General features: G+C 45.1%; 1 protein-coding gene and 1 long non-coding RNA gene across 2 annotated transcripts in view; one reads left to right on the forward strand and one right to left on the reverse strand.

Moving 5' to 3' along the window:
- Positions 1-12,293, forward strand: part of NINJ2 (ninjurin 2) — a 99,638-nt gene that overhangs the window by 5,975 nt on the left and 81,370 nt on the right. The window lies entirely within an intron of this gene.
- LOC105522579 overlaps positions 9,824-12,293 on the reverse strand; it is an 18,365-nt gene continuing 15,895 nt past the window's right edge. Inside the window, exon 5 of the long non-coding RNA XR_001003470.1 lies at positions 9,824-11,741. This is a non-coding gene — a long non-coding RNA (uncharacterized LOC105522579). The remainder of the gene's footprint in view (positions 11,742-12,293) is intronic.

The raw sequence follows: 12,293 nt of genomic DNA on the forward strand, positions 1-12,293 counted from the left end.
GCCCAGCTAATTTTTGTATTTTTAGTAGAGACAGAGTTTTGCCATGTTGGCCAGGCTGGTCTTGAACTCCTGACCTCAAGTGATCCACCCGCCTCGGTCTCCCAAAGTACTGGGATTATAGACGTGTGCCACCGTGCTTGACCTCTTCATTTTTTTAGTTCTTTGATTTCTTTCATCAGAGTTTTGTAGTTTTCCTCATAATAGATATTGTACATATTTGGTTAGATTTATACATAAGCATTTCATTTTTTAGGTACTAATGTAAATGGTAGTGTTTTAAGTTTCAGATTCCACTTGTTCAGTGCCGTTTCACAGGAAAGTGATCGCATTTTATGTATTAACCTTGTATCCTGCAGCCTTGCTGTAATTGCTTATTAGTTCCAGCAGACTTTTGGTCAGTTCATTTGGACTTTCTACGCAGACAATCATGTCATCTGCAGAGACAGTTTTATTTCCTCACTCCCAATCTGTAGTCCCTTCATTTCCTTTTCTTTTGAAGGAACTACATTGCATTTACTAGGACTTCCTAGCAAAGACGAGGAAATTGCTAAGATTTGTTCATACTGAATGCAAGTTCAATGTATGAAGCAGTGGTGACAGGAGACATCCTTGCCTGTTTCTAATCTTAGTGGGGGTGCTTCTACTTTTTTATCATTAAGTATGATCTTAGTTATAGGCTTTTTATAGACATTCTTTATCAAATTGAGGAAATTCCCTATTCCCAGTGTACTGAGAGTTTTTATCATGAATGGGTGTTGAATTTTGGCAAATACTTTTTCTGCATGTCTTAATATGATCATGTGATTTTTCTTTTTTAGTCAGTTGATCTGATTAATTACATTAATTGATTTTCTTTTGTTTTTCTTTTCTTTTTTTTTGAGACGGAGTTTGGCTCTTGTTGCCCAGGCTGGAGTGCAATAGTGGATCTCAGTTCACCTCAACCTCCACCTCCCAGGTTCAAGGGATTTTCCTGCCTCAGCCTCCCAAGTAGCTGAGATTACAGGCGTGCACCACCATGCCTGGCTAATTTTGTATTTTTAGTAGAGACAGGTTTCTCCATGTTGGTCAGGCTGGTCTTGAACTCCTGACCTCGGGTGATCTACCTGCCTCGGCCTCCCAAAGTGCTGGGGTTAAAGGTGTGAGCCACCGCACCAGGCATTAATTGATTTTCAAATGTTGAACCAGTCCTGCATACCTGGAATAAAGCCCAGTTGGTGTGGTGTATAATTTTTTTTTTTGAAATGGAGTTTCACTCTTGTTGCCCAGGCTGGAGTGCAATGGCATGATCTCAGCTTACCACAACCTCCGCCTCCTGGGTTCAAGCAATTCTCCTGCCTCAGCCTCCAGAGTAGCTGGGATTATATGCATGTGCCACCATGCCCGGCTAATTTTTATATTTTTCATAGAGACAGGGTTTCTCCATGTTGGTCAGGCTGGTCTCCAACTCCCGACCTCAGGTGATCCACCCACCTCGGCCTCCCAAAGTGTGGGATTACAGGCGTGAGCCACCATGCCCAGCCGCATCCATTTCCTTTTAATCTGTATGTCCTTTTTTTTTTTTTTTTTTGATACAAGATCTTACTTTGTCACCCATCACCCAGGCTGGAGTGCAGTGGCACCATCTTGGCTCACTGCAGCCTGAAATGCCTTGGCACAAGCAATCCTCTCACTCCAGCCTCCCAAGTAGCTAGGACTACAGGCACACACCACCACACCCAGCTATTTTCTTATTCTTTGTAGAGACAGGGTCTCACTATGTTGCCCAGGCTAGTCTTACTTCTGGCCTCAAGTGATTCTCCCATCTCAGCCTCCCAAAGCGCTGGGGTTACAGGGGTGAGACACCACACCCAGCTGATCTATATGTGTCTTTATGTTTAATGTGAGTTTCTTGTAGACAACATACCGTTGGGTCGTCTTTTTGTGTCCATCCTGACAATTTCTGCCTTTCAATTATGTATTTAGATCATTGACATTCAAAGTGATTACTGATATAGTTGGATCTACCACATTTGTTACTGTTTTTCTATTTGTTGCCCTCATTCTTTGTTCCTATTTTTGTCTTCCACTTTTTTCTGCCTTTGGTGGTTTTAACTGAGCTTTTTATATTATCCTGTTTTATCTCCATTCAGTGTGTATCAGTGGTACTTTTTTTTAACTTTTTTTAGTTATCGCCCTAGAGTTTGCAGTTTACAAGTACAACAAATCCAAGTGCACTTTCAAATAACACTATACCACTTCATGGGTCGTGTGAGTACCTTATAATAACAAAACAATCCTAATTCCTCCATCCTGTTCCATGTATCATTGCTGGCATTCATTTCACCCATATATAAGCATACATATATATGTGTATATATCATAAAACATATACATAAATATACATAATCAAATATATTGTTGATATGTCGATTTGTTCATTTTGAACAAACAGATCAGTTAAGAAACAAAATATTACTTTGTATATCACAAATATATGAAATTTTTCTTTTTTTTTCCTTTTTTTTTTTTTGAGACAGAGTTTTGCTCTTGTTGCCCAGGCTGGAGTGCAATGGCGCAATCTCGGCTCACTGCAACGTTTGCCTCCCGGGTTCAAGTGATTCTCCTGCTTCAGTCTCCCGAGTAGCTGGGATTACAGGCTCCTGCCACCACGCCCAGCTAATTTTTGTATTTTTAGTAGAGGTGGGGGTTTCACTATATTGGCCAGGCTGGTCTTGAACTCCTGACCTCAAGTCATCCGCCACCTCAGCCTCCCAAAGTGCTGGGATTACAGGCGTGAGCCATCACGCCTGGCTGAATTTTTTCATTTGTTAATTTTAAAAAAGAAGAGGAAAAAAGTTTTTCTTTTACCTTCGTTTATTCTTTCTTTGATACTTCCCTTTTCTTTACGTAGATATGAGTTTCTGACCTATTTCATTTTCCTTCTTTCTGGAAGTCCTGGCCTCAAGTGATCTGCCCGCCTCAGCCTCCCAAAGAGCTGGGATTACAGACATGAGGCACCACGCCCAGCTTCATTTTCCTTCTTTTTAAAGAACTGCTTTCAATATTTCTTGCAAGACAGAGCTACTAGCAACAAATTCTCTTAGTTTTGTTTGTCTACGAAAGTATTTCTCCTTCCCTTTAGAGGGATAATTTTGCAAGATAGAGAATTTCAGGTTGCTGGATTTTTTTCCTTCAATGTTTTGAATATTTCACTCCACTTTCTTCTTCGCATGTGTCTGATTTCTCATCAGATGTAATTCTTATCTTTGTTCTTCAATAGGTAAGATTTTTTTTTTTCTTGTGGATTCTTTCAGTATTTTTTCTTTGTCTTTGATTTTTTGTAGCTCTTTGGGCATTTATCCTACTTGATTTTTTTCTGAGTTTCCTGTATCTATAATTTGGCATTAATTTGAGAGAAATGCTCAGTCATTATTGTTTCACATTTTTTTTGTTCCTTTCTGCCTTCTCCTTCAGTTATTTCTATTACATATATGATATGTGTTGTAGTTGTCCCACAGTTCTTGAATGTTCTGTTCTATTTTTCTCAGTCTTTGTCTCTTTGCTTTTCCATTTAGGGGCTTTCCATGAGGTATGCTTAAGCTCAGAGATTCTTTCCTTAGCCATGTCCAGTCTACTCATGAGCCCATCAATGGCATTCTTCATTTCTGTCAGTGTTTTGGCCTCTGGCATTTCTTTTTGGTTCTCTCTTAGGGTGTCCATCTCTCCACTTACATTGCCCACCTCTTCTTGCATGCCATCTGCTTTATTCATTAGCACCCTTAGCACATTCATCATAGTTGTTTTAAATCTTCGGTCTGATAAAGTCCAATATCCCTGCCATGTCTAGTTCTAATGCTCGCTCTTCTCTTCCAATTGCGTTTTTTGCCTTTTAGTATGCCTTGTAATTTTTTCTTGATAGTCAGGTATGTATAAGGCAAAAGGAACTGCTATAAATAGGCCTTAGTATGTGGTGGCAAAATGTGAGGGGAGGGGAAGTGTTCCACAGCTCTGTGACTGGGTGTCAGTCTTTTAGTGAGCCTATGCCTCTGGACTGAACATCACAACTGCTTCTAAGTACGCCCCCCTTAGGTGGGTCAGGATAGCTAAGGTGTGTTGCAATCGGATCTTCTCCTTCCCCCAGGTCCCTTGGGCTCTAATAAAACCCCAGCAAGTTTGGCTCTGGTTAAATAGTTCTCCTGAGGTCAGGCCTTGTTAAGAAGAACCGACAGAATGCTCTGGCCTATTTTGAAATGTTTCCTTCTCCCTTCCCCCTGCCAGAAGCATAAGGAGATTTTTCTCTGACGTTTACTATAGAACTTGGGCAGCTCCTAGAGGTAAAACTCACAAAAGCATTTCCTCCAGTGCCCACCCCCATGACTGGGTCACCCTGGAGTTTTTAACTCTCAGACTTGTCCATTCTGAGCCTCCAAGCAATTTGTCAACTACAGTTCAGGGTTTCCTAGCTGGTACTGATTCCTGAGGAGAACTGCCCTTGTGAGTCTGCCCCATCAGCCACGACTCCCCGTATTCACCCGTCTGTCCCACAGATCGTAAGGGTAGTGGTTTGCCCTGTGTTCTTACCTCTCTCTTGGATCCAAGAAGAGTTGTTGATTTTTCAGTTTCTTCAGCTTTTTACTTGTTAGGATGGCGTGGCTAAGTCCACGTGCCTTACATGCAGAACCAGAAGTCTCCAGAAGTTATTTTCAAATGGAAGTTCCAGAAAACAATTTGATAGTATAATATGTGTCAAGATATCCATATATATATATATGGTGTTTTTGTTTTTGAGACTGAGTCTCACTCTGTTGCCCAGGCTGGAGTGCAGTGGTGTGAACTCGGCTCACCACAACCTCCGCCTCCCGGGTTCAAGTGATTCTCCTGCCTCAGCCTCCTGAGTAGCTGGGACTACAGGCACCCACCACCACGCCTGGCTAATTTTTGTATTTTTAGTAGAGACGGGGTTTCACTATGTTGGCCAGGCTGGCCTCGAACTCCTGACCTCGTCGCCCACCTTGGCCTCACAAAGAGCTGGGATTACAGGCGTGAGCCACCACGCTCGGCCATTAAATTTTAAAACGACTTGCCAGGAGCAGTGGCTTACACCTGTAATTCTAGCACTTTGGGAGGCCGAAGCGGGTACATCACCTGAGCTCAGTTTGAGGCCAGCCTGGGCAACATAGTGAAACCCCATCTCTACTAAAAATATAAAAATTAGCTGGGTGTGGTGGTGTGTGCTTGTAATCCCAGTTACTCAGGAGGCTGAGGCATTAGAATCACTTAAACCTGGGAGGTGGAGGTTGCAGTGAGCTGAGATCATGCCACTGCCCTACTAATCTCACTTCTAGAATCAGCCTAAGAAAATGATCAAAGCTGTGTTTAGATATGCAAAGATGTTGACTGAAATATTATTCATAACAAAAAATGGAGAGTCCAATAATGAAGAAATGGTTAAATAAAGTTTGATAAATCTGTAAATAAATATGGAATAATTTTTTATGTTGTGGAAGAATACTTAAGTGAATATCAAAATGCTAATCATACGTTAGGTTAAAGAAATAAGATACACAAGCACATAAACGTTTCATTTCAATTTCCTTTAAAAATCATATACAATAAATATGTGTAGGAAAACTATTGGAAAAAATAAACCAAAAAGTTAATAGTAGTTATTTCTGGATTATGCGTTTATGAATGATTTATTTTCATCCATTACTTTTCTTTTCACTTTTTATTTCCTTTGCACATTTTCTACTAACCCATATATTATATTTAGAATAGAAAAAAACTTGTAGTTTAAAAAAGAAAATTAGAGAAGCAGGTGTGCCTATATGCAAATGAGTAGATTTCATGGGCTACTCTATATATACACATACACACACACACATATTTATTGACTATTTCTGATTACCATAAAAACTAAACAGTTTATACTTAACTACTGTGTATAAGTAGGCGTCTCCTTTTTTTTTTTTTTTTTTTTGAGACGGAGTCTCGCTCTGTCGCCCAGGCTGGAGTGCAGTGGCACGATCTCAGCTCACTGCAAGCTCCGCCTCCTGGGTTTATGCCATTCTCCTGCCTCAGCCTCCCGAGTAGCTGCGACTACAGGCGCCGCCACCTCGCCCGGCTAGTTTTTTTTTGTATTTTTTAGTAGAAACGGGGTTTCACCATGTTAGCCAGGATGGTCTCGATCTTCTGACCTCATGATCTGTCCGTCTCGGCCTCCCAAAGTGCTGGGATTACAGACTTGAGCCACCGCGCCCGGCCGGCATCTCCTTTTAAGTGGCTGTTTCACTTTTTAATAGTTTTACATAGGACAACTCTTGTTGTTTGTATCGGAATATGCTCCAAGACTAGAAATGTGATATCCCAGCTGGGCGCGGTGGCGCACACCTGTAATCCCAACACTTCGGGAGGCTGAAGCGGGCGGGTCGTGAGGTCAGGAGTTTGAGACCAGTCTGGCCAACATGGCAAAACCCTGTCCCTCCTAAAAATACAAAAATTAGCTGAGCATGAGCGCATGCCTATAATCCCAGCTACTCGGGAGGCTGAGGCAGGAGAATCGCTTGAACCCAGGAGGCGAAGGTTGTAGTGAGCCGAGATCGCACCACTGCAGTCCAGCCTGGGCGACAGAGACTCCGTCTCAAAGAAAAAAAAGAAAAGAAAAAGATAAAATCACTCCAGATAGACAGATAGATAGACAGACAGATAGACAGATAGATAGATGGATTTGGGATGACTTCTTTGAAAAGACAGTCATTGAATGAGCTCTGAAGGATGGATGGGACTTTGACTAGTGCAAGAGTATTGCACTATTGACTAGTGCAGAGAACAGTGTGAGCCAAAAGCTGGAGGCAGGAAAACACAGGGTATATCTGGGGAAGGATGAGTAGATTTGTTTAGACTATAAGGTGAATGGAGGAGAAAAGTGAGAAATAGGATTATAAAGGTAAGTTGGAATCAGATTGTGATGAACCATGAAGGCCAAATTTGGTTTATTAATCGGCCTTCCAGGTCCTGTGTAGAAGTCCAACTCTGATGGGGGCATGGGGTGGCTAGATTTGCAGGTGAAAGCCAAACTTTTTATTCCTTGCCCAGACCTTTCCTGGATCTCCATCTGAGAGCCCAGGTGCCTCTGCAGAGCAAAGAACACTCATGAACACATCCATTCATTCGGTCAGTTCATCCCCGATGAATGGGTCTAGCCCGCGTTTTAAAGAGGAAAAAAAATCAAGTTCCAGAGATGTATGATGTTTAACTGGGCCTTGGAATCTTCATGACGTTGGGCAGGGTATCTAATGAACAACAGGCAGACTACTCAATAAATATGTATTTGTTAGGCTGGGCGTGGTGGCTCACGCCTGTATTCCTAGCACTTTGGGAGGCCGAGGCAGGCGGATCATCTGAAGTCAGGAGTTCATGACCAGCCTGGCCAACATGGTGAAACCCTGTCTCTACTAAAAATACAAAAAAAAAAAGAAAAAAAAAACTAGCCGGGCGAGGTGGCGGGTGCCTGTAATCCCAGCTACTCAGGAGGCTGAGGCAGGAGAATGGCGTAAACCCGGGAGGTGGAGCTTGCAGTGAGCTGAGATCTGGCCACTGCACTCCAGCCTGGGCAACAGAGCGAGACTCCGTCTCAAAAAAAAAAAAACCAAATGTGTTTGTTGACTAACTGATGTATCCAATTTGCCATGCACTGTGAAAGGGTCTTTCAAACACGTGACGCAAACGAATCCTCCCAGCTACCCAGTGGCCGTTACTACACCTTTAATGGATGCAGAACTGAAGCTAAGGAAGGTCACAAGACCACAGAGCCTGGAAGCAGCAGGGCAGGACTGAAAGCTAGGTTTTCTTTTTGCTATACTCAGACTCTGTGGTTTTCAAATGTGGTCCCTGGAACAGCAGCGCCCCATCACTTGCTAGAAATGCAAATCCTTAGACCCCCCCACATCAGAAACTCTGGAGATGAGGGTTTCTGCATCTGTATTTCCACAAGCCCCCTGGTGATCCCGATGCATACTACGTCTTAGAATCCCCACTTCAATCCATAAAGTGACTGACATGTGGGGGATGTGGAGACTTCGAGACTGGCTCCTTTCTCCCGGGTAGTCCTGTAGCACTTGCACTAGACCTGGAGTACGCAGCGCACCCAGCGCCACACGGAGATGTCAGCAGACCGACGGGCCCAGGCTGGAGCAGGTGCCGGGGAGGAGGAGCTGCCCGTCACTTTCTAAGAAGACAAAGGTTCTAGACCTCTCAAGCCCAAACTTCTTGTTTCCGTGTGGGGTACCACCACCCTGTCACCGCTACGACGTGCATGCCACAGACTTGTGGGATTTACAGCCACTGTGATGAGAGGTGCTTTGGGATTCCTCCAGCCTAGGAAAGAGACGTGTTTGACAGGCCCGCCCCCACTAGAAAGATTACGCATAATGAAGGGCTCGGGTGAAGATGGATGTCTCTCTCCTGTCACCCAGCCTTGCCTCTCAGGAGAGGGAAGAGAGCTACTGAAGGCAAGAGTGGGCTTTCCCACGGGGGCACCTGGGCACAGACACCTGAGGGATGGGGAAATATGCCTTTTACAGGGGTGGAAGAAAAGGAACAGAGGGGCCTAGCACCCCTGAACAGTTTGAGGGCCTTGGGAACAGGGGTAGGGAGGGCAGGGGGCAAGGTGGAAGTCAGGTGGGACAGAGTGCCAGCCCAAAGTCTGGAGCGTCACCTCCACGCCTCTGTGAGAGCACTCCCAGTACCCTGGAATGGCGAGCCTCTGAGCTAGAAGTTGACCAGGCTCCACGCCAGGAGAATGGAAATCCCCGCGCCTCTCCAGAGGTGAACTCCCTGTTTCCACAACCCTTGTCCAGGGAAGCAGGTTTGTTTACCCTCAGGTTTGAGGGGTCAGGCTTCGGTCGTTCTGTTTTGTGTGCTTGTCTTGTGCCTCGGGCATGGAGTCCAGAAACCAATTGTCTGCCCGGATACACATTTTCAGTCCTAATCTGTACACAGCCTCACTCACACAACCAGGACCTTTCCTCTTCAGCTGTAGTTTCCTAGAAATGTGACCGCCCAGTGTTATGATTCAAACAGGGCTCAGTCCCAAGGGATCGTGGGACAGGGTGGGGTTGGTAGTGTTGGATATCTAATGCCGCACCCTTCCTCTGTTGCTGTCTTTCTCTGGTTTTCACAGTGATCTATGTAATTTAATGCTCACCCACACTCCTTGTTGTGAACTGCCTTCACTAGGGTTGGGAAGGGGAGCAGGAATCTTGCAGAACCCATGGCCTAACCCGGTTGCTTCAAAGGCGTCTCTGTAAATGGGATCCTGGGCTGCTGCAGTCACTCCCGGGCAGTGCCTTCCTGCCCTACAGAGCTTCCAAGCTGCAGAGCTCTGTGCTTTTAGGCCCTCAAGGGGCAGTCCACAACATGGAAGCTCCTGTGAAAGCTGAGGTTTCGCTTCACCATGCAGGAGAAAAAAATATCCTGGGGGCTATGGAGTCGCCTGAAGAGGAGGCAGGTGGGATGGAGGGGAGCACAGGGTCGACAAGGCTTATCCTCAAGTTGCCACTAGTATCCTCAAGATCCAAGAAATCAGTACTGCCTGTGCTGTTTCCAGAATGCTAGTCACAGTAATAGTGGCCGGCAGGGGGCTGTCCCTGTGAGATTGTGTGAGAGAATTAGGAAAACAGAGAAACCCTGTTATTTTGTTTTCCATTCTCCATGTGACCTGCAGTATTTTTCCTCCTCCCGTAAGAAGTCAGCTTCCTCCCTCACCATCCCGATGTGACCTACTTATCTGCTCCCTTGAAAGGGAGGTACCCTGGAAGCCATCCCAGTCTGGGGCGGTTCTGTCTGAGTCTCAGAGACAAGCTCTTTAATAAGGAAAATCCAGAAGCAATAAAACTGGGGGGCAAGGTATTAGGGAGGCTGGAAAACGTTGGAGAAGGCAAATGGAGGCCAGTGGCGCCACAGCAGCATATTCGGTGGTGTGCCATCGGCCCTCATAGCTGACTCATGCCATGACTAAGGGAAATTGGTCATGGAGCCATCAAAGAGGGCAGATGTCAACTGCTGGAGACAGTGCATGGACAGAAGTACAAGGAAAATAAAGTCCAGCTCTTCCAGGTTGACCACGTTGTGCCCCTACTTCACAGAGCTGTGATCTAATCTCTGAACCCTTTTCCTTATCTGCAAAATGAGGATAATAATTTTTATCTCGGAAGATTGATGAAAATACTAAATAATTTACCCTCTGTTCCTTCCTAGAGAAAACTTAAGCATATTTCAGAACAAAGGCACATAAATGATAACGGCTACCATTTATTTCTAAGTACTCATTCCATAAGAAGTCCTATATACATCGTTTTCTCACTTAATTCTCCGAGGAAACCATTAGGCTTATGTTACCAGTAAGGAATCTGAAGCCCAGAGAAGTTAAATCACTGTGCAAAGTCACACAGCTGGCAAGCAGCAGAACTGAGGTCCGTAACCATATCTGTCTGGCTCAAGGCATGTACTGATTGACTGTAACATCATTTGCCTTCAAGGATTTGCCAAAAACGCTTGTCCCCAGACCTTAAGTAAATTTAGAATGCTGAGTCAGATTGGGGCCAAAGGAATCAAAGAATAATTGGGTTATATAATGCTAAGATTTTATGCTAATCTTGGCACTAAAGAGACATTGTCTCGCAATCTGGAAGACTGTAACTGCCTATCTGGTCTCTAGCCACTGGGCCTCCAGTCTGGCCTCCCTCCAATCCATTCTCCTCACTGTAGCCACAGAGAACATTCTCCTACTTCTATCAGTGGTTCCCAGCTGCCCTCAGGATTATATCCAAACCCACTGGGGCCAGGGCTTGGCCTGTTCTTAGTAGGCCCTACCCCATTTTTAAAATCAAATGCATTAAAATATACCCATATCACTTACTAAATATGAATTCTAACATGTAAAATTTTTGAAACAATTCATGATTTGAATTTTGGAATTAATAATTTAAATGCTCATTTTTCCTATGTGGGTGTCAATAAATTTTTTTCAGGTCTCAAATACTTGGGACCTTCAGGAAGCCCATAGCCCCAAGTACTGTGCATATAATATCTAATGGTGAGACAGCCCTGTGTGTAGGCCCCGTCCCCCTGCCCTGTATGCCAGGCCTTCTGTAGATCCTTTTTCCTCTGCCTAGAACTTTCCTTCTGCTTCTTCTAAAACTGTACACTGCCCACACTATTCTCCCCTCCCTCCTTGCCCTGCAGTCTATTTATTTTGATGTAAGTTCATATGTGCTTAACCTGTTTCCTCATCTGTAAAGTGGGAATAGCAGTGTTATTTCCTAGGATTATTAAGAACACAGAATACGTTAATACACCAAAGCCTTCCTACACAAAGTATCCTGGGAGCTTGCTGGAAATGCAGACTCTCAGGCCCCGCCCCAGAGGTCCTGAATCAGAGCCTGCATTTTACCAAGATCCCCTGCGATTCAGACCCACATTTATGCTGGAGGAGCACTGCACTCACACACCGAGAACAATGTCTGTTATCTAATAAGCACTCGATAAATGATGGCCAGCATTAAGGTGATGAAAGGTCAGGTTTTTACAGCTGTTTCTGGTTTTCCTTCTTGCCTTACTTTAACTTGCAGACTCTAGTTCAGTGGTTCTCAAATGGTGTTCCTGGGAAACTACGGCCCCTGGGAGCCGGCCCATGGCCCTTCAGCTGCTGCTGCGGCGGCAATGAAGACCATGGTTCCCGCGCTCAGGTGCTTTCACTCCATCTGCAGAGGGAGACTGACAAGGAAAAGAGCAATTGCAATAGGTGGTATTATGAGGGCTATCAAAAAGGGAAGTAGAGGTGCTGGAGCATCTTGTGGGCTCAAGGAAAGTGTCATCTAAGACCCGAGAGCTGAGTTGGTAACTCAAGATTCCCCCCAAAAGTGGCAAAATAGTTTCCACTGGAAGAGTAGACTGACTGCTCCCGTGATGCGAGCGGGGAGCAAGTTCCAGAAAAGATGCGACCGCTTGGCGGACGGCAGAGTAGCTGCGGTAAGGCGCGGCTCCAACTACTGCCGCTAAGAAAACACGTTGGCTTTGGCTTACGCGGCAAAGCAGCCGCTCGGTGGCCGCACAAGGCTTCATCTCTCCGAGCCTCCGTTTCCTCATCTCCAGCCCTAACATGACGACACGCCCCACAGGTCTTGGGAGGGTTATGCGGGGACAGGGTCGTGTTCCCGAATCGGGCGTTTCTTCCCTTCTCCCCTCCCTAGTCTGCGAGCCGCGTGGCCGCGGGGCGGATGTAGGCCTGAGGGCCGGCGCGACGGCCGCTGCGA

Source organism: Colobus angolensis, unplaced genomic scaffold (assembly GCF_000951035.1).
Source record: "Colobus angolensis palliatus isolate OR3802 unplaced genomic scaffold, Cang.pa_1.0 Scaffold437, whole genome shotgun sequence".
In the NCBI taxonomy this organism is placed as follows: domain Eukaryota; kingdom Metazoa; phylum Chordata; class Mammalia; order Primates; family Cercopithecidae; genus Colobus; species Colobus angolensis.